The sequence below is a fragment of the Lolium rigidum genome, chromosome 5 (genome assembly GCF_022539505.1).
Source record: "Lolium rigidum isolate FL_2022 chromosome 5, APGP_CSIRO_Lrig_0.1, whole genome shotgun sequence".
Lineage (NCBI taxonomy): Eukaryota > Viridiplantae > Streptophyta > Magnoliopsida > Poales > Poaceae > Lolium > Lolium rigidum.
The window spans coordinates 53,722,099-53,743,844 of record NC_061512.1 but is presented as its reverse complement, the minus strand read 5'-3'; positions in this window follow the sequence as shown (position 1 = coordinate 53,743,844).

Sequence of the window (21,746 nt, the reverse complement as noted above, 5' to 3'; positions counted from 1 at the left end):
TCATTTATTGCTATATAAATACACCCACTAGGAAAACAGTTATAACAAGTGAAGAAAAATGTTAGAACTAACGTAAATTTCATGAGATTATTGTATTGAACTACATAGGAGAGAGATGAACCACATAGCTACCGGTACAGCCCCGAGCCTCGATGGAGAACTACTCCCTCCTCATGGGAGCAGCAGCGGTGATGAAGATGGCGGTGGAGATGGCAGCGGTGTTGATGGAGAAGCCTTCCGGGGCACTTCCCCGCTCCGGCAGGTGCCGAACAGAGATCCTGTCCCCCGCATCTTGGCTTCGCGATGGCGGCGGCTCCGGCAGGTTTCCGTGGGTTTCGTCAATTCGTATCGGGTTTTCCGATCCAGGGGCTTCTTATAGGCGAAGAGGCGGCGCAGGAGGGCTGACGGGGGGACCACACCATAGGGCGGCGCGGCCCCCTCCGGCCGCGCCAGCCTAGGGTTTGGTGGCCCCGTGGCCCCCTCCGGTCCTTCCCGGTGTTCCGGATGCTTCCGATGAAAATAGGAACTTTGGCGTTGATTTCGTCCGATTCCGAGAATATTTCGTTACTAGGATTTCTGAAACCAAAAACAGCAGAAAACAGAACCGGCACTTCGGCATCTTGTTAATAGGTTAGTTCCGGAAAATGCACGAATATGACATAAAGTGTGCATAAAACATGTAGATAACATCAATAATGTGGCATGGAACACAAGAAATTATCGATACGTTGGAGACGTATCAGCATCCCCAAGCTTAGTTCTCGCTCGTCCCGAGCAGGTAAAACGATAACAAAGATAATTTCTGGAGTGACATGCCATCATAAACTTGATCATACTATTTGTACAAGCATATGTAGTGAATGCAATGATCAAAACAATGTATATGACATGGGTAAACAACTGAATCATAAAGCAAAGACTTTTCATGAATAGCACTTCAAGACAAGCATCAATAAGTCTTGCATAAGAGTTAACTCATAAAGCAATAATTCAAAGTAAAAGCATTGAAGCAACACAAAAGAAGATTAAGTTTCAGCGGTTGCTTTCAACTTGTAACATGTATATCTCATGGATAATTGTCAATGCAAAGCAATATAACAAATGCAATATGCAAATATGTAAGAATCAATGCACAGTTCACACAAGTGTTTGCTTCTTGAGATGGAGAGAAATAGGTGAACCGACTCAACAATGAAAGTAAAAGAATGGTCCTCATAGAGGAAAAGCATCGATTGCTATATTTGTGCTAGAGCTTTGATTTTGAAAACATGAAACAATTTTGTCAACGGTAGTAATAAAGCATATGCATCATGTAAATTATATCTTATAAGTTGCAAGCCTCATGCATAGTGTACTAATAGTGCCCGCACCTTGTCCTAATTAGCTTGGACTACCCGGATTATCACCGCAATACATATGCTTTAACCAAGTTTCACAAAGGGGTACCTCTATGCCGCTCGTACAAAGGTCTAAGGAGAAAGCTCGCATTTGGATTTCTCGCTTTTGATTATTCTCAACTTAGACATCCATACCGGGACAACATAGACAACAGATAATGGACTCCTCTTTTAATGCTTTAAGCATTTGGCAACAATTAATTCTTTTCTCATTAGAGATTTGAGGATGTTTGTCCAAAACTGAAACTTCCACCATGAATCATGGCTTTAGTTAGCGGCCCAATGTTCTTCTCTCACAATATGCATGCTCAAACCATTCAACTCAGTGTAGATCGCCCTTACTTCGGACAAGACGAACATGCATAGCAACTCACATGAAATTCAACAATGAGTTGATGGCGTTCCCCAGTAAACATGGTTATCGCACAACAAGCAACTTAATAAGAGATAAAGTGCATAATTACATATTCAATACCACAATAGTTTTTAAGCTATTTGTCCCATGAGCTATATATTGCAAAGGTGAATGATGGAATTTTAAAGGTAGCACTCAAGCAATTTACTTTGGAATGGCTGGAAAATACCATGTAGTAGGTAGGTATGGTGGACACAAATGGCATAGTGGTTGGCTCAAGTATTTTGGATGCATGAGAAGTATTCCCTCTCGATACAAGGTTTAGGCTAGCAAGGCTTGTTAGAAACAAACACAAGGATGAACCGGTGCAGCAAAACTCACATAAAAGACATATTGAAAACATTATAAAACTCTACACCGTCTTCCTTGTTGTTCAAACTCAATACTAGAAATTATCTAGACCTTAGAGAAACCAATTATGCAAACCAAATTTTAGCATGCTCTATGTATTTCTTCATTAATGGGTGCAAAGCATATGATGCAAGAGCTTAAACATGAGCACAACAATTGCCAAGTATCACATTACCCAAAACATTTATAGCAATTACTACATGTATCATTTTCCAATTCCAACCATATAACAATTTAACGAAGAGGAAACTTCGCCATGAATATTATGAGCTAAGAACACATGTGTTCATACGAACCAGCGGAGCGTGTCTCTCTCCCACACAAGCATGATGTAATCCAATTTATTCAAACAAAAACAAAAACAAAAGCACACAGACGCTCCAAGAAAAAGCACATAAGATGTGGCCGAATAAAAATGTAGTTTCAGGGGAGGAACCTGATAATTTGTTGATGAAGAAGGGGATGCCTTGGGCATCCCCAAGCTTAGACGCTTGAGTCTTCTTGATATATGCAGGGGTGAACCACCGGGTGTATCCCCAAGCTTAGAGCTTTCACTCTCCTTGATCATAGTATATCATCCTCCTCTCTTGACCCTTGAAAACTTCCTCCACACCAAACTCGAAACAACTCATTAGAGGGTTAGTGCACAATATAAATTGACATATTCAGAGGTGACACAATCATTCTTAACACTTCTGGACATTGCATAATGCTACTGGACATTAATGGATCAAAGAAATTCATCCAACATAGCGAAAGAGGCAATGCGAAATAAAAGGCAGAATCTGTCAAAACAGAACAGTTCGTATTGACGAATTTTAAAATGGCACCAGACTTGCTCAAATGAAAATGCTCAAATTGAATGAAAGTTGCGTACATATCTGAGGATCATGCACGTAAATTGGCATAATTTTCTGAGCTTCCTGCAGGGCAGTGGGCTCAGATTCGTGACAGCAAAGAAATCTGGAACTGCGCAGTAATCCAAATCTAGTACTTACTTTTCTATCAACGGCTTAACTTGGCACAACAAAACACAAAACTAAGATAAGGAGAGGTTGCTACAGTAGTAAACAACTTCCAAGACACAAATATAAAACAAAGTACTGTAGCAAAATAACACATGGGTTATCTCCCAAGAAGTTCTTTCTTTTTAGCCATTAAGATGGGCTCAGCAGTTTTAATGATGCACTCGCAAGAAATAGTATTTGAAGCAAAAGAGAGCATCAAGAGGCAAATTCAAAACACATTTAAGTCTAACATGCTTCCTATGCATAGGAATCTTGTAAATAAACAAGTTCATGAAGAGCAAAGTAACAAGCATAGGAAGATAAAACAAGTGTAGCTTCAAAAATTTCAGCACATAGAGAGGTGTTTTAGTAACATGAAAATTTCTACAACCATATTTTCCTCTCTCATAATAACTTTCAGTAGCATCATGAGAAAACTCAACAATATAACTATCAAATGAAACATTCTTATCATGAGTCTCATGCATAAAATTATTACTCTCCACATAGGCATAATCAATTTTATTAGTTGTAGTGGGAGCAAATTCAACAAAGTAGCTATCATTATTATTCTCATCAAGTGTAGGAGGCATAGTATAATCACAACAAAATTTACTCTCAGCAGTAAGTGGCACCAAAAGACCACTATCATTATCATCATAAATAGGAGGCAAAGTATCATCAAAGAAAATTTTCTCCTCAATGCTTGGGGGACTAAAAATATCATGAAAACCAGCTTCCCCAAGCTTAGAACTTTCTATATCATTGTCAACAATGGTGTTCAAAGCGTTCATACTAATATTACTACCAGCATGCAAAGAAGATTTCATAGGTTTTTTAATTTTCGCATCAAACAATCCATGTTTTAAATCAGGAAATAGAATAAGAAGCTCACTCTTGTACATTATGCCAAACTAGTGTAAACAAGAAACAACAAGATGCAATTGCAGGATCTAAAGGAAATAGCTTTGAGCACACACACAACGGCGGCAGAAAAATACTTTACCTGGGACCGTAGTATGAGTGCCTTTTACCTTTCCTCCCCGGCAACGGCGCCAGAAAAGTGCTTGATGTCTACGTTCCCCCTCCTTTCCTGTAGACAGTGTTGGGCCTCCAAGAGCAGAGGTTTGTAGAACAGCAGCAAGTTTCCCTTAAGTGGATACCCAAGGTTTATCGAACTCAGGGAGGAAGAGGTCAAAGATATCCCTCTCATGCAACCCCGCAACCACAAAGCAAGAAGTCTCTTGTGTCCCCAACACACCTAATAGGTGCACTAGTTCGGCGAAGAGATAGTGAAATACAGGTGGTATAAATAAGTATGAGCAGTAGCAACGGTGCCAGAAAAGTGCTTGGCGTGTAGTTGATGGTGGTGGTATTGCAGCAGTAGTAACGCAGTAAAACAGTAAACAAGCAGTAGTAATGTAGCAGTAGTAACACAGCAATAGTAACGCAGCAGTATTTAGGAACAAGGCCTAGGGAATAGACTTTCACTAGTGGACACTCTCAACATTGATCACATAACAGAACAGATAAATGCATACTCTACACTTTTGTTGGATGATGAACACATTGCGTAGGATTACACGAACCCTCAATGCCGGAGTTAACAAGCTCCACAATAATGCTCATGTTTAAGTAACCTTTAGTGTAAGATAGATCAACGCTACTAAACCAAGTACTAGCATAGCATGCACACTGTCACCTTCATGCATATGTAGGAGGAATAGATCACATCAATATTATCATAGCAATAGTTAACTCCATAATCTAGAGATCATGATCATAGCATAAACCAAGTACTAACACGGTGCACGCATCGTCACCTTTGCACACATGCAGGAGGAATAAACTACTTTAATAACAAATCACTAGAGTAGCACATGGATAAATTGTGATACAACATGCTGCAATCTTAAAGAGATATAAATAAGCACCTCACTATGCCATTCAATGAGTAAGTATTCTGTGAAATCTAGCCTAAGAGACCCACACGGTGCACACACTCGTCACCTTTACACACGTGGGACGAGGAGTCTCCGGAGATCACATAAGTAAAACCCACTTGACTAGCATAATGACATCTAGATTACAAGCATCATCATATGAATCTCAATCATGTAAGGCAGCTCATGAGATTATTGTATTGAACTACATAGGAGAGAGATGAACCACATAGCTACCGGTACAGCCCCGAGCCTCGATGGAGAACTACTCCCTCCTCATGGGAGCAGCAGCGGTGATGAAGATGGCGGTGGAGATGGCAGCGGTGTTGATGGAGAAGCCTTCCGGGGCACTTCCCCGCTCCGGCAGGGTGCCGGAACAGAGATCCTGTCCCCCAGATCTTGGCTTCGCGATGGCGGCGGCTCTGGCAGGTTTCTGTGGGTTTCGTCAATTCGTATCGGGTTTTCTGATCCAGGGGCTTCTTATAGGCGAAGAGGCGGCGCAGGAGGGCTGACAGGGGGACCACACCATAGGGCGGCGCGGCCCCCCCTCTGGCCGCGCCAGCCTAGGGTTTGGTGGCCCTGTGGCCCCCCTCTGGTCCTTCCCGGGTGTTCTGGATGCTTCCGATGAAAATAGGAACTTTGGCGTTGATTTCGTCCGATTCCGAGAATATTTCGTTACTAGGATTTCGAAACCAAAAACAGCGAGAAAACGAGAGCTGGCACTTCGGCATCTTGTTAATAGGTTAGTTCCAGAAAATGCACGAATATGACATAAAGTGTGCATAAAACATGTAGATAACATCAATAATGTGGCATGGAACACAAGAAATTATCGATACGTTGGAGACGTATCAGCCCCGAGAAAATTACAGAATAGAAAGGCTGGAGTTTAAAGTCGTGGATTTCCCATCGCAATATCACGCCTTGTTGGGACGACCAGCGTATGCCAGGTTTATGGCGGCACCACACTACACGTACCTGTTGTGGAGGTTACCTGGACCTAAAGGACCAATTACAGTCAAAGGAAGTTTTGCGTTAGCCGATAAATGCGACAAAGATTTTCATCGACTGTCAGAAACTTTCGGGATGCAAGCAGAATACATGGCGTCAAGGCTCACAACTAATTATGATGTGTTGCTAGATGTAGGGAGGCCTCTCAGGGAGCGAACCTTTAAAACTACCAAACATTCCAAGGAGGTGCAGATTCACCCGACAGATCCAAAGAAAACGACATCCATCGCAACAGACATGGACCTCGCATAGGAAAGCGCGCTCGTCGAGTTCCTCCGTGAGCACTGGAAAATCTTCACATGGTGTCCAGCTGACATGCCAGGAGTACCCAGGGAACTTGCCGAGCACCACCTAAACTTAGACCCAATAGCAAGACCAATTAAACAACCTTTGCGGCGTTTTTCGGAACCAAACCGCAAAGCTATGCTGTCAGAGATTTATCGACTCAGAGAAGCTGGTTTTATCAAAGAGCTGCATATAGAGGCCACGTGGGTAGCTAACCCAGTGCTCGTCCCGAAGAAAAACACGAAAGTCCTTCGCATGTGTGTCGACTTTACGTGTCTCAATAAACATTGTCCAAAGGATCACTTTCCCCTCCCAAGGATCGACCAGATCATCGACTACACGGCAGGATGCGAACGTCTTTCCTTTCTGGACGCATATTCTGGTTATAACCAGATCAGATTAAAAGAAGAGGATGAGGTCAAGACAGCATTCATTACACCTTATGGCATGTTTTGCTACAAAACAATGCCTTTTGGTCTGAAAAACGCGGGAGCAACATATCACCGGATGATGCAGAAGTGCTTGGCAACACAGATTGGAAAAAAACGTACAAGTGTACATTGACGATGTCGTCATAACATCAAAAAAGGGGACAACCTTGATCGAGGATTTAAAAGAAACTTTCGACAACCTTGACAAGTTCTGCCTAAAGCTGAACCCGACAAAGTGTTCGTTCGGCGTCCCTACGGGAGAACTTCTCGGTTTCCTAGTTTCAGCAAGAGGAATCGAGGTCAATCCAGAAAAAATTCAAGCTATTGTAAAAATGAGGAAGCCAACAAAGTTAAAAGAAATACATCAATTAACTGGGCGAGTCGCAGCTTTAAGCAGATTCGTCGCCAGGCTGGGAGAAAAGGCATTGCCGTTCTACACTTTGATTAAGCAAGGAGAGAAGTTTAAATGGAACGAAGAGGCGGACAGAGCTTTCGAGGATCTCAAGCGCACAATCTCGACACCACCAATCCTTGTGGCGCCTAAGGAGAAGGAACCCCTCATGTTATACATTGCAGCCACGCCTCAGGTGGTTAGCACAGCACTTGTAGTCGAAAGAGAGGAAGAAGGAAAACTCCATGGAGTACAGAGGCCGGTATATTTCATCAGTGAAGTTTTATCGCCTTCAAAACAGCGGTACCCGCAGTACCAGAAGCTAGCATATGGAGTGTTTACGACCGCAAGAAAATTGCGGCACTACTTTTCGGCACACCCGATAATAGTGGTCAACGAGGCGCCTTTATCCAATATACTAAACAATCCAGAGGCTACATGTCGTGTCTCCCTTTGGGGAATAGAGCTTTCTCCTCGGGACATCACGTATGAAAAAAGAAAAGCAATAAAGTCGCAAATCTTGCCAGACTTCATCGCGGAGTGGATGGAGCTACAAAATACGGGACCCCCGGATTTATCGAGAACCTGGACTATGAACTTCGACGAGTCCAAGAGATTAGAAGGAGCTGGAGCATGCATGATACTAATATCACCTGAAGGCGACAAATTAAAGTACGTTTTACGGATGACGTTTCCAAACGCATCTAACAAGGAGGCAGAATACGAAGCTCTTATATACGGGATGAAGATGGCGAAGGCTTGCGGCGCAACTCGACTAAAAATATTTGGCGACTCACAATTGGTGGCTCAGCAAGTCATGAATCAATGTGATGTAGTCAATGATAGTATGATAGCATACAAGGAAGTTTATAACGAGCTAGAGAAGCTGTTTGATGGATGCGAGGTAAATCACATCAGCAGGCTGAGCAATGATGAAGCCGATGTTCTTGCAAACATTGGGTCGCATTGTCTCGCGATTCCACCAGGGTGTTTTGGGAAGAGATATCCGAGAGATCTACAAAGCCGAATAAAGCACAGAAGAAAAAGACAGATGAGAAACCCTCGGGGGCTACAAAAGAAGCACTAGAAGAAGAAGAGGAACAGGACCTGGTAATGATGGTGCAAATTCCATGGATGCAAGCGTACATATCATACATCCTAAGGAAAGAAATACCCGACGACCCAGTCGAAGCAAGGCGAGTTATTAGAAGATCTAAAGCCTTTACTGTGGTCAAAGGAGAGTTATACAAGCGAAGCATTTCGGGAGTCTTACAAAGGTGCATCACACCCGAAGAAGGAAGGATAATTCTGAAGGATGTACATGAAGGAATATGTGGTCATCACGCAAGCAGTCGAGCTATAGCAGCCAAGGTTTTCATAGCAGGATTTTATTGGTTGACAGCGATCGAGGATGCAAATGAAATAGTTCGTACTTGCGACGCGTGCCAGAGATTTGCCGCAAAACCTCATTCTTCGGCAGCAGAGTTGATACCAATACCGCTGTCTTGGCCCTTTGCTCAGTGGGGTCTCGATATGGTGGGAAAATTACACAAGGCCTCGCCAGGAGGATACGAGTATATGCTCGTCGCTGTCGACAAATTCACCAAGTGGATAGAAGCAAAGCCGATAAATTCACCAGACGGAGCGTCGGCAATCAAGTTCGTGAAAAGCATTGTCTTTCGGTTTGGAGTACCTCATAGCATCGTCACGGACAATGGCAGGTAATTTCACATCCAAGGAATTCAAGGCATACTATGCAGAGGTGGGTATCAAACTGCACTTTGCGTTAGTTGTGCAAACGCAGACCAATGGTCAAGTCGAGAAAGCCAATGGTATCATCTGCAATGGTATCAAGAAGCGTTTATTAGGACCATTGGAAAAAAGCTCGACATACTTGGCCAGAGGAGTTGCCGAGTGTGTTATGGAGTATTCGAACAACACCAAATACAGCGACACAGGAGACTCCGTTTTTTCTGGTCCATGGAGCTCAGGCAGTACTGCCGATAGAAATAGAGCATGATTCTCCAAGAGTCACGGAATAGGATGAAGAAGCTTCCAGAAAAGCATTGGAAGACGATGTCGATGCACTTGACGAAGCTCGGGACGAAGTATTATCACGGGTCACTAAGTACCAGCAAGACTTGAAAAACTACCACAGTCGACGTTTGCGACCAAGATCCTTTCAGGTCGGCGACTTAGTTCTACGGCTCAATCAAAAAAGCCATGAAAAACTCTAGTCGCCGTGGCTTGGCCCTTACATCTTCACAGAAGTAATCGAAGAAGGAGCATACAGGATAAAGGACAAGAAGACAGGGGTTCCCTAGCAAAATCCCTGGAACGTGGCGCAGCTAAGGCGTTTTTACGCTTGAAGTCGAAATATAGCCCTCCTTCTAAACATACAATGTACTGAAACGCCCGCGAGTTTTCAGACGCACTCTTTTCCTTTCAGGGCACCGAGTGGGGCTGAAAGGTTTTTAATGAGGCGGGCTCGCGGTGCTGCAATATAGTAAAAGATATTGGTGATATACATATTTTTTCGTCGACAGGCTCGGGGGCTCATAACCCGTGGCAAGAAAATATATATACACTCTCGCAAAATAGTAAATTCATCGAGGCGCAAAATATAGCTCGAGCTCCGGCCAAAGGCTCGGGGGCTTTACAATATAGATTATATCTTACAATATAGACAACCTCATCATCAAGAAAAATTCGACAAAGAAAAAATATATATGAACTCCCGCAATATAGTAAAACTCGGGTGCTACCTAATATATTGTCTATGTTTACACCTTCATTGTTTGCAGCACCAGTTTTATGTTCAGCATAGCTACCTTTTACAAAGAATTCTGAGTCCATCCGAAGAAGTTCGTCCATCATTTCTTCACCTACAGGGGTTACAGTGTCGTTGATTTTGTCGATGTTCCTCTTCCGCTTCGTTTGCTTGGCCAGACACTTGGTGACAATTTGAGTCAGATCTAATTTTGGGTAGGAGATATGTATCATAATCATGGCGAATCTTGCCCCAGCAGATAGCTGAGCCCGTACAAATTTATGGATACGAGGGGCATCTAGGAACTTCTCCATCAGAGCAGGGAGAGTGTCTGGTATTTTGTTACGAGGAAACATTGTACTATAAACTAGAGACAAGGTTCTTGTGCAGAAGTCGAGAAAATCGCGGACCTGACTCGCGCGATCTTGAAATCTGATTATTTGGCGAGTACGCTCAGGAGTAACCCAGAAGTTGGAACCATGTTGACGAGCAAGCCGGAGAAGCACATTGGTCCGGGCTTCCACGCGTTGATCTTCGACAGCAGTATCCAAAAAAGATCCTATTTCAGTGAGAGCATCAGTAAGAAATCGAGACAGTAAGAACAAAAGACAGCATGACTACGTTTGCGGAGCGTACCCGTCATATCCAAGCTAGCATCGTTCATCAGTTGAAGCATAAAATTTTCTCGGGAAGTAGCTTCAGCAGCCTCAGCAACCGCAGTCTCCTTCAATTCTATGGCTTCCCGAGCTTGCTGAACAGCCAGTTTTTCATTCTCAGATGACCTCCGAGATTGTTCCATTATTACGAGAGCTTGTTTCTTCATCGACTGCAGTTGTTGACGAAGCTCGTCCAAGTCTTCATTCTTTGCAGCACTCGACGAACCTCCAATAAACTCGTCAGCGGAGGACCTTTTCGAGTAAGATGTAGCAGGCAAAGCAGTAGAGGGAGGCACCACGGTGTAGTTGTCAAAAATTAACTGGAAAGAAATACTTCGATATCAATATCTCGGCAACATAGCTTTTCATTAATAAGGTCAGATAGTTACATGGCTATTACAAAGGAGGGTTCCTACTGAACTAGTGGGATAGTTGTCGCCAAAAACTATTATGGCGATAGTAGCAAAAGAAAAACAAAACAAAAGAAGAGGCAAGGTGGTCTACTTGACCTCCGGCTTTGATGAACTAGGAACTGGAGTTGGCTTGCATCCAAGGAAGGCAAGGATTTTCTTCGACTATGGCTTGGCAGCCTTAATCAAAGACTGCCACTTCTTCGTCTCCATCTCCTTGACATCGCCAACTTTATCCCAGTCGACATCTTGCTGGCTGTCAGCAACCAAGGCAATGGTGCTTTCAACACCAATCTTTAGGCCTTCTTGTCGAAGATTGAGCCCAAGATCTTCTTTAGAATTGAAGCACTTGGCGAGAGCAACAAAAGTCTCGGGTTCTTCTTTCTTCACGAAGAAGTACGGAAAAAGCCGTGACAGACCTGCCCTGGCGTCAGTAAGGCCTTGGCGTGCCTCATCTCCATGAATCTCAAGGAGTGAGAGCGCGTCGAGGAGGCGGTCACCTTCAGGATTCTCTAGATCATAATCTTGGTGTGTCCTCCCTAAATAAGCAAAAGAAAGCTTGTCAAGAAAGTGCGCCAGGAAGAATATGATCACCCGAAAAAATAACAATGGTTTGAAATACTTACTGACAAAACGTCGACTCTGCGATTCCAATCGAGTGAAGATTTCATCTTCACGAGCAGATTGCTAAGCTATGTTGTCACTTAGAGAAGTTTCCGCATCGTGAAGTCTTTTTCGAAAATCTTCAATAGCGGTGGCATTCGACTCAGCTTTCTTGCGAGCTTTTTCGCTTTGCTCCAATTTAAGAGCAAGAGCATCAACACGTTTGTTGGCTTCCGCAAGATTGGCTGGTGAAACAATCGACAATAACAAGTGTCATGAAAAAAAATGATGAGGAGGTCATTCACTAGAAGAAGCAGCAAAAATAGTACCTTCAAGCTTTTTAGCATGGTCACGGTACCCGACGAATTGGGTACCGAGACGGATAAACTCCTTCATCAAAGGCTGCAAAGGAAAATAGAGAAAGAAAAATCAATATATGAAGCGAAAAGTTCGACAGCAACAAGAAAAAGAAAAGCAAAAAAACAGAGGAGAGTCGAAAGCATTGAAATATTCGCAACATAAAAGAAGAAGTGAGTAACTTACATCATCCATTGAAGGAGTCGTGGAACTACCAATTAGCAAGGTAGGCTCCTTGGCCGGCTCAACCCTAGCCCTCTTTGGTGAAGGGGCACGGGGTCTTGCAATTGGAGTTGGACGCTCGATGTCTTGCTGAGGAGGCGAGGTTTCATCCCCATCAGGCTGAGCTTCAGAGACAACTAAAGTACGCGACGTACTCGTTCGAGCAGTCGCGTCAATAGGTGGATCTTCATCCTCGTCCCCACTACAATAAAAAGGTGACAATATAAGAAACAACATAGACAAAATATCGAGAGCAAACAACAAAGAGCAGCAAGAACTTACGAGCTGACAAGGGCATCTTCGTAAGGGTTGAAAGTTGTCCTTTCCTCAATAGGAACAACTTCTTCGGCAGGAGATGCGCCGGCTTTGGAGGTGCCAGAATCGGCAACTTCGTCCCTTTTTCTCTTGTTCCTTGGAGAAACAGCGGAGGGGAGGGAGTGTGTCGATGCGGTAGCCTCAGATTCGACTTATTTTTCAGAGGTAGCTGCGGATTTCTGAGAACCCGCGACTTCACTCTCAGGGCGAGAAGTACCCTGGTTGTCATCGGTGACAACAGTCCGTTCTTCGACTTCTCCACCTTCAGGAAGAGGAGGAAGAGAAGCTAGAACCGGGTGGTTCTACAAAGACAAGGAGTGTCAAAAAAGAAGTTACGCAAGGGATGCCAGCAAAATAGTAGTCGTCAAATACTAAAAAATTGAAAGAACAAAATAGTAGTGAGGGAAAAATACCTCGGGGAGGGCGTTGGTGCCACTATATGGCTCCACACGGCAAGAGGATGGAATAGTATCCTTCTTGCTGAGCGATGAAATTCTTCGGATCAGTTTCTCCAAGTCCTTCACAGGAAGGTTTGTGGAGAGCCTTGATGGCGTGTATTTCACACGTTCGTTGGGCAACCCCAAGAGGAAGGTATGATGCGCACAGCAGCAAGTTTTCCCTCAGAAAGAAACCAAGGTTTATCGAACCAGGAGGAGCCAAGAAGCACGTTGAAGGTTGATGGCGGCGGGATGTAGTGCGGCGCAACACCGGAGATTCCGGCGCCAACGTGGAACCTGCACAACACAACCAAAGTACTTTGCCCCAACGAAAGAGTGAGGTTGTCAATCTCACCGGCTTGCTGTAACAAAGGATTAACCGTATTGTGTGGAAGATGATTGTTTGCAGAGAAAATAGTAAAACAAGTATTGCAGCAGATTTGTATTTCAGTATTAAAGAATGGACCGGGGTCCACAGTTCACTAGAGGTGTCTCTCCCATAAGATAAAAGCATGTTGGGTGAACAAATTACAGTCGGGCAATTGACAAATAGAGAGGGCATAACAATGCACATACATGACATGATAAGTATAGTGAGATTTAATTGGGCATTACGACAAAGTACATAGACCGCCATCCAACCGCATCTATGCCTAAAAAGTCCACCTTCAGGTTATCATCCGAACCCCTCCAGTATTAAGTTGCTAAACAACGAGACAATTGCATTAAGTATGGTGCGTAATGTAATCAACAACTACATCCTCGGACATAGCGCCAATGTTTTATCCCTAGTGGCAACAAGCACAACACAACCTTAGGGGTTTCTGTCACTCCCCAGGTGTCAATGCAGGCATGAACCCACTATCGAGCATAAGTACTCCCTCTTGGAGTTAAAAGTAAAAACTTGGCCAGAGCCTATACTAGAAACGGAGAGCATGCAAGATCATAAACAACACATGTATAATAACTTGATAATTAACATGACATAGTATTCTCTATCCATCGGATCCCGACAAACACAACATATAGAATTACACATAGATGATCTTGATCATGTTAGGCAGCTCACAAGATCCGACAATGATAGCACAATGGGGAGAAGACAACCATCTAGCTACTGCTATGGACCCATAGTCCAGGGGTAGACTACTCACACATCACACCGGAGGCGACCATGGCGGCGTAGAGTCCTCCGGGAGATGATTCCCCTCTCCGGCGAGAGTGCCGGAGGCGATCTCCTGGATCCCCCGAGATGGGATCGGCGGCGACGGCGTCTCGGTAAGGTTTTCCGTATCGTGGCTCTCGGACTGCGGGGTTTCGTCACGGAGGCTATTTGTAGGCGGAAGGGTAGGTCAAGAGGCGGCACGGGGGCCCCACACCACAGGGCCGCGCGGCCAAGGGGGAGCCGCGCCGCCCTATAGTGTGGCCCCTCCGTGGCCCCTCTTCGTCTCTCCTTCGGACTTCTGGAAGCTTCGTGAGAAAATAGGCCCCTGGGCTTTGATTTCGTCCAATTCCGAGAATATTTCGTTACTAGGATTTCTGAAACCAAAAACCGCGAAAACGAGCAAGCGGCACTTCGGCATCTTGTTAATAGGTTAGTTCCGGAAAATGCACGAATATGACATAAAGTGTGCATAAAACATGTAGGTATCATCAATAATATGGCATAGAACATAAGAAATTATCGATACGTCGGAGACGTATCAAGCATCCCCAAGCTTAGTTCTGCTCGTCCCGAGCGAGGTAAAACGATAACAAAGATAATTTACTGAAGTGATATGCCATCATAACCTTGATCATACTATTTGTAAACATATGTAGTGGATGCGAGTGATCATAACAATGGTGATGACATGAGTAAACAGGTGAATCATATAGCAAAGACTTTTCATGAATAGTACTTCAAGACAAGTATTAATAAGTCTTGCATAAGGGTTAACTCATAAAGCAATAAATCAAAGTAAAGGTATTGAAGCAACACAAAGGAAGATTAAGTTTCAGCGGTTGCTTTCAACTTGTAACATGTATATCTCATGGATAATTGTCAATATAGAGTAATATAACAAGTACAATATGCAAGTATGTAAGAATCAATGCACGGTTCACACAAGTGTTTGCTTCTTGAGGTGGAGAGAGATAGGTGAACTGACTCAACATTAAAGTAAAGAGAATGGTCCTTCAAAGAGGAAAACATCGATTGCTATATTTGTGCTAGAGCTTTTATTTTTGAAAACATGAAACAATTTTGTCAACGGTAGTAATAAAGCATATGAGTTATGTACATTATATCTTACAAGTTGCAAGTCTCATGCATAGTATACTAATAGTGCCCGCACCTTGTCCTAATTAACTTGGACTACCGGATCTTTGCAATGCACATGTTTTGACCAAGTGTCACAATGGGGTACCTCCATGCCGCTCTGTACAAAGGTCTAAGGAGAAAGCTCGCATTTTGGATTTCTCGCTTTTGATTATTCTCAACTTAGACATCCATACCGGGACAACATGGACAACAGATAATGGACTCCTCTTTTATGCATAAGCATGTGGCAACAATTATTATTCTCATATGAGATTGAGGATATGTGTCCAAACTGAAACTTCCACCATGAATCATGGCTTTAGTTAGCGGCCCAAAGTTCTTCTCTAACAACATGCATGCTCCAACCATGAAGGTGGTAGATCTCTCTTGCTTCGGACAAGACGGACATGCATAGCAACTCACATGATATCCAACAAGGAATAGTTGATGGCGTCCCCGAAACATGGTTATCGCTCAACAAGCAACTTAATAAGAGATAAAGTGCATAAGTACATATTCAATACTACAATAGTTTTTAAGCTATTTGTCCCATGAGCTATATATTGCAAAGGTGAATGATGGAATTTTAAAGGTAGCACTCAAGCAATTTACTTTGGAATGGCGGATAAATACCATGTAGTAGGTAGGTATGGTGGACACAAATGGCATAGTGGTTGGCTCAAGGATTTTGGATGCATGAGAAGTATTCCCTCTCGATACAAGGTTTAGGCTAGCAAGGTTATTTGAAACAAACACAAGGATGAACGGTACAGCAAAACTCACATAAAAGACATATGGTAAACATTATAAGACTCCATACCGTCTTCCTTGTTGTTCAAAACTCAATACTAGATGTTATCTAGATTCTAGAGAAACCAAATATGCAAACCAAATTAGCAAGCTCTAAGTATTTCTTCATTAATGGGTGGAAAGTATATGATGCAAGAGCTTAAACATGAGCACAACAATTGCCAAGTATCAAATTATCCAAGACATTTTAGAGTTACTACATGTAGCATTTTCCAATTCCAACCATATAACAATTTAACGAAGGAGAAACTTCGCCATGAATACTATGAGTAGAACCTAAGGACATATTTGTCCATATGCAACAGCGGAGCGTGTCTCTCTCCCATAAAGTGAATGCTAGGATCCATTTTATTCAAACAAAACAAAAAACAAAAACAAACCGACGCTCCAAGCAAAGTACATAAGATGTGGCCGAATAAAAATATAGTTTCGGGGAGGAACCTCGATAATGTTGTCGATGAAGAAGGGGATGCCTTGGGCATCCCCAAGCTTAGACGCTTGAGTCTTCTTAATATATGCAGGGGTGAACCACCGGGGCATCCCCAAGCTTAGAGCTTTCACTCTCCTTGATCATATTGCATCATACTCCTCTCTTGATCCTTGAAAACTTCCTCCACACCAAACTCGAAACAACTCATTAGAGGGTTAGTGCATAATAAAAATTCACATGTTCAGAGGTGACACAATCATTCTTAACACTTCTGGACATTGCATAAAGCTACTGGACATTAATGGATCAAAGAAATTCATCCAACATAGCAAAAGAGGCAATGCGAAATAAAAGACAGAATCTGTCAAAACAGAACAGTCCGTAAAGATGGATTTTATTAGGCTACCAGACTTGCTCAAACGAAAATGCTCAAATTGAATGAAAGTTGCGTACATATCTGAGGATCACTCACGTAAATTGGCATAATTTTCGGAGTTAACTACAGAGAATTAGACCCAGATTCGTGACAGCAAAGAAATCTGTTTCTGCGCAGTAATCCAAATCTAGTACTTACTTTTCTATCAAAGACTTTACTTGGCACAACAAAACATAAAACTAAGATAAGGAGAGGTTGCTACAGTAGTAAACAACTTCCAAGACACAAATATAAAACAAAGTACTGTAGGTAAAAACATGGGTTGTCTCCCATAAGCGCTTTTCTTTAACGCCTTTCAGCTAGGCGCAGAAAGTGTGTATCAAGTAACATCGAGAGATGAAGCATCAACATCATAATTTGTTCTAATAATAGAATCATAAGGTACCTTCATTCTCTTTCTAGGGAAGTGTTCCATACCTTTCTTGAGAGGAAATTGATATTTAATATTACCTTCCTTCATATCAATAGTAGCACCAACGGTTCGAAGAAAAGGTCTTCCCAATATAATGGGGCAAGATGCATTGCATTCAATATCCAAGACAACAAAATCAACGGGGACAAGGTTATTGTTAACCATAATATGAACATTATCAACTTTCCCCAAAGGTCTCTTTTTAGCATTATCAGTGAGATTAACATCCAAATAACAATTTTTCAATGGTGGCAAGTCAAGCATATCATAGACTTTTTTAGGCATAACGAAATACTTGCACCAAGATCACGTAAAGCATTACAATCAAAATCTTTGATTCTCATTTTAATGATGGGCTCCCAACCATCCTCTAGCTTTCTAGGAATAGAAGTTTCAAGTTTAAGTTTCTCTTCTCTAGCTTTTATGAGAGCATTTGTAATATGTTTTGTGAAAGCCAAATTTATAGCGCTAGCATTGGGACTCTTAGCAAGTTTTTGCAAGAACTTTATAACTTCAGAGATGTGGCAATCATCAAAATCTAAATCATTACAATCTAAAGCAATGGGATTATCATCCCCAAGGTTGGAAAAAATTTCAGCAATTTTATCACAAGCAGTTTCGGCAGTTTTAGCAGTTTCAGGTAATTTTGCGCGCTTTGCACTAGGAGTAGAAGCATTGCTAACACCAATTATTTTACCATTGATAGTAGGAGGTGCAGCAACATATGAATCATTAGCATTGCTAGTGGTGGTAATCGTCCAAACTTTAGCTACATTTTCCTTTTTAGCTAGTTTTTCATTTTCTTCTCTATCCCACCTAGCACGCAGTTCAGCCATTAATCTTATATTCTCATTAATTCTAACTTGGATGGCATTTGCTGTAGTAACAATTTTATTTTCAATATCCCTATTAGGCATAACTTTCGATTTCAAAAGATCAACATCGGAGGCAAGACTATCAACTCTAGAAACAAGAATATCAATTTTATTGAGCTTTTCCTCAACAGATTTGTTAAAGGCAGTTTGTGTACTAATAAATTCTTTAAGCATGGCTTCAAGTCCAGGGGGTGTATTCCTATTATTGTTGTAAGAATTCCCATAAGAATTAGCATAACCGTTACCATTATTATAAGGATATGGCCTATAGTTATTACTAGAATTGTTCCGATAAGCATTGTTGTTGAAATTATTATTTTTAATGAAGTTTACATCAACATGTTCTTCTTGTGAAACCAATGAAGCTAATGGAACATTATTAGGATCAACATTAGTCCTATCATTCGCAAGCATAGACATAATAGCATCAATCTTATCACTCAAGGAAGAGGATTCTTCAACAGAATTTACCTTCTTACCTTGTGGAGCTCTTTCCGTGTGCCATTCAGAGTAATTAACCATCATATTATCAAGGAGCTTTGTTGCTTCACCAAGAGTGATGGACATAAAGGTACCTCCAGCAGCTGAATCCAATAAATTCCGCGAAGAAAAATTTAGTCCTGCATAGAAGGTTTGGATGATCATCCAAGTAGTCGATCCATGGGTTGGGCAATTTTTAACCGGAGATTTCATTCTTTCCCAAGCTTGAGCAACATGTTCAGTATCTAATTGTTTAAAATTCATTATGCTACTCCTCAAAGATATAATTTTAGCAGGGGGATAATATCTACCAATAAAAGCATCCTTGCATTTAGTCCATGAATCAATACTATTCTTAGGCGAGAGATAGCAACCAATCTTTAGCTCTTCCTCTTAATGAGAAAGGGAACAATTTTAATTTTATAATGTCACCATCTACATCTTTATATTTTTGCATTTCACATAGTTCAACAAAATTATTGAGATGGGCAGCAGCATCATCGAACTAACACCGTGAAAATTGCTCTCGCATAACAAGATTAAGTAAAGCAGGTTTAATTTCAAAGAATTCTGCTGTAGTAGCAGGTGGAGCAATAGGTGTGCATAAGAAATCATTATTATTTGTGCTAGTGAAGTCACACAACTTAGTATTTTCAGGGTTGGCCATTTTAGCAACAGTAAATAAAGCAAACTAGATAAAGTAAATGCAAGTAGACTAATTTTTTTGTGTTTTCGATATAGCAAACAAGACAGTAAATAAAGTAAAGCTAGCAACTAATTTTTTTTGTGTTTTGATATAAGTGCAGCAAACAAAGTAGTAAATAAAATAAAGCAAGACAAAAACAAAGTAAAGTGATTGAGAAGTGGAGACTCCCCTTGCAGCGTGTCTTGATCTTCCCGGCAACGGCGCCAGAAAATATGCTTGATGGCGTGTATTTCACACGTTCGTTGGGCAACCCCAAGAGGAAGGTATGATGCGCACAGCAGCAAGTTTTCCCTCGTGAAAGAAACCAAGGTTTATCGAACCAGGAGGAGCCAAGAAGCACGTTGAAGGTTGATGGCGGCGGGATGTAGTGCGGCGCAACACCGGAGATTCCGGCGCCAACGTGGAACCCGCACAACACAACCAAAGCACTTTGCCCCAACGAAACAGATGAGGTTGTCAATCTCACCGGCTTGCTGTAACAAAGGATTAACCGTATTGTGTGGAAGATGATTGTTTGCAGAGAAAATAGTAAAACAAGTATTGCAAGCAGATTTGTATTTCGAGTATTAAATAATGGACCGGGGTCCACGAGTTCACTAGAGGTGTCTCTCCCATAAGATAAAAGCATGTTGGGTGAACAAATTACAGTCGGGCAATTGACAAATAGAGAGGGCATAACAATGCACATACATGACATGATAAGTATAGTGAGATTTAATTGGGCATTACGACAAAGTACATAGACCGCCATCCAACCGCATCTATGCCTAAAAAGTCCACCTTCGGGTTATCATCCGAACCCCCTCCAGTATTAAGTTGCTAAACAACAGACAATTGCATTAAGTATGGTGCGTAATGTAATCAACAACTACATCCTCGGACATAGCGCCAATGTTTTATCCCTAGTGGCAACAAGCACAACACAACCTTAGGGGTTTCTGTCACTCCCCCGGTGTCAATGCGGGCATGAACCCACTATCGAGCATAAGTACTCCCTCTTGGAGTTAAAAGTAAAAACTTGGCCAAAGCCTCTACTAGAAACGGAGAGCATGCAAGATCATAAACAACACATGTATAATAACTTGATAATTAACATGACATAGTATTCTCTATCCATCGGATCCCGACAAACACAACATATAGAATTACGGATAGATGATCTTGATCATGTTAGGCAGCTCACAAGATCCGACAATGATAGCACAATGGGGAGAAGACAACCATCTAGCTACCGCTATGGACCCATAGTCCAGGGGTAGACTACTCACACATCACACCGGAGGCGACCATGGCGGCGTAGAGTCCTCCGGGAGATGATTCCCCTCTCCGGCAGGGTGCCGGAGGCGATCTCCTGGATCCCCCGAGATGGGATCGGCGGCGACGGCGTCTCAGTAAGGTTTTCCGTATCGTGGCTCTCGGTATCGGGGGTTTCGTCACGGAGGCTATTTGTAGGCGGAAGGGTAGGTCAAGAGGCGGCACGGGGGCCCCACACCACGGGGCCGCGCGGCCAAGGGGGGCCGCGCCGCCCTATAGTGTGGCCCCTCCGTGGCCCCTCTTCGTCTCTCCTTCGGACTTCCGGAAGCTTCGTGAGAAAATAGGCCCCTGGGCTTTGATTTCGTCCAATTCCGAGAATATTTCGTTACTAGGATTTCTGAAACCAAAAACAGCAGAAACAAAGACAGCGGCACTTCGGCATCTTGTTAATAGGTTAGTTCCGGAAAATGCACGAATATGACATAAAGTGTGCATAAAACATGTAGGTATCATCAATAATATGGCATAGAACATAAGAAATTATCGATACGTCGGAGACGTATCAAGCCTGTCGACATCTTCTTCACCAGCATACATCCAAAGGGGATTTTTGCGAGCTTGTAAAGGCTGCAGTCTAATCCTAAGGAAGTAGGCTGTGATCTGGATACCCGACAATTCCTTGCCACGGGTGTTCTGAAGCTCATGGATACGGGACATCAGTGCCTCTGTCGTCGTTTTTTCTTCTTCGGTGGCTTCAGCGTCCCATGATCGGCGGCGAAGAATCTTGGCACCTCCATCGAAAGGAGCTATGTTGTACTCCACTGAGTCGGAGCTTTCTTCGTGCACATAGAGCCACCTTTTGCGCCACCCTTGAACGGAGTCGGGGAATTTGACGTCGAAATACTCGACATCAGAGCGGACGCAAATGACAATGCCGCCTATGTTGTAGGCGACGTTGTGGGAGCCATTGCGGCGGAGGCAGAAGATGCGCTTCCACAGAGCCCAATTAGGATGGACTCCGAGGAAGCATTCACAGAGGG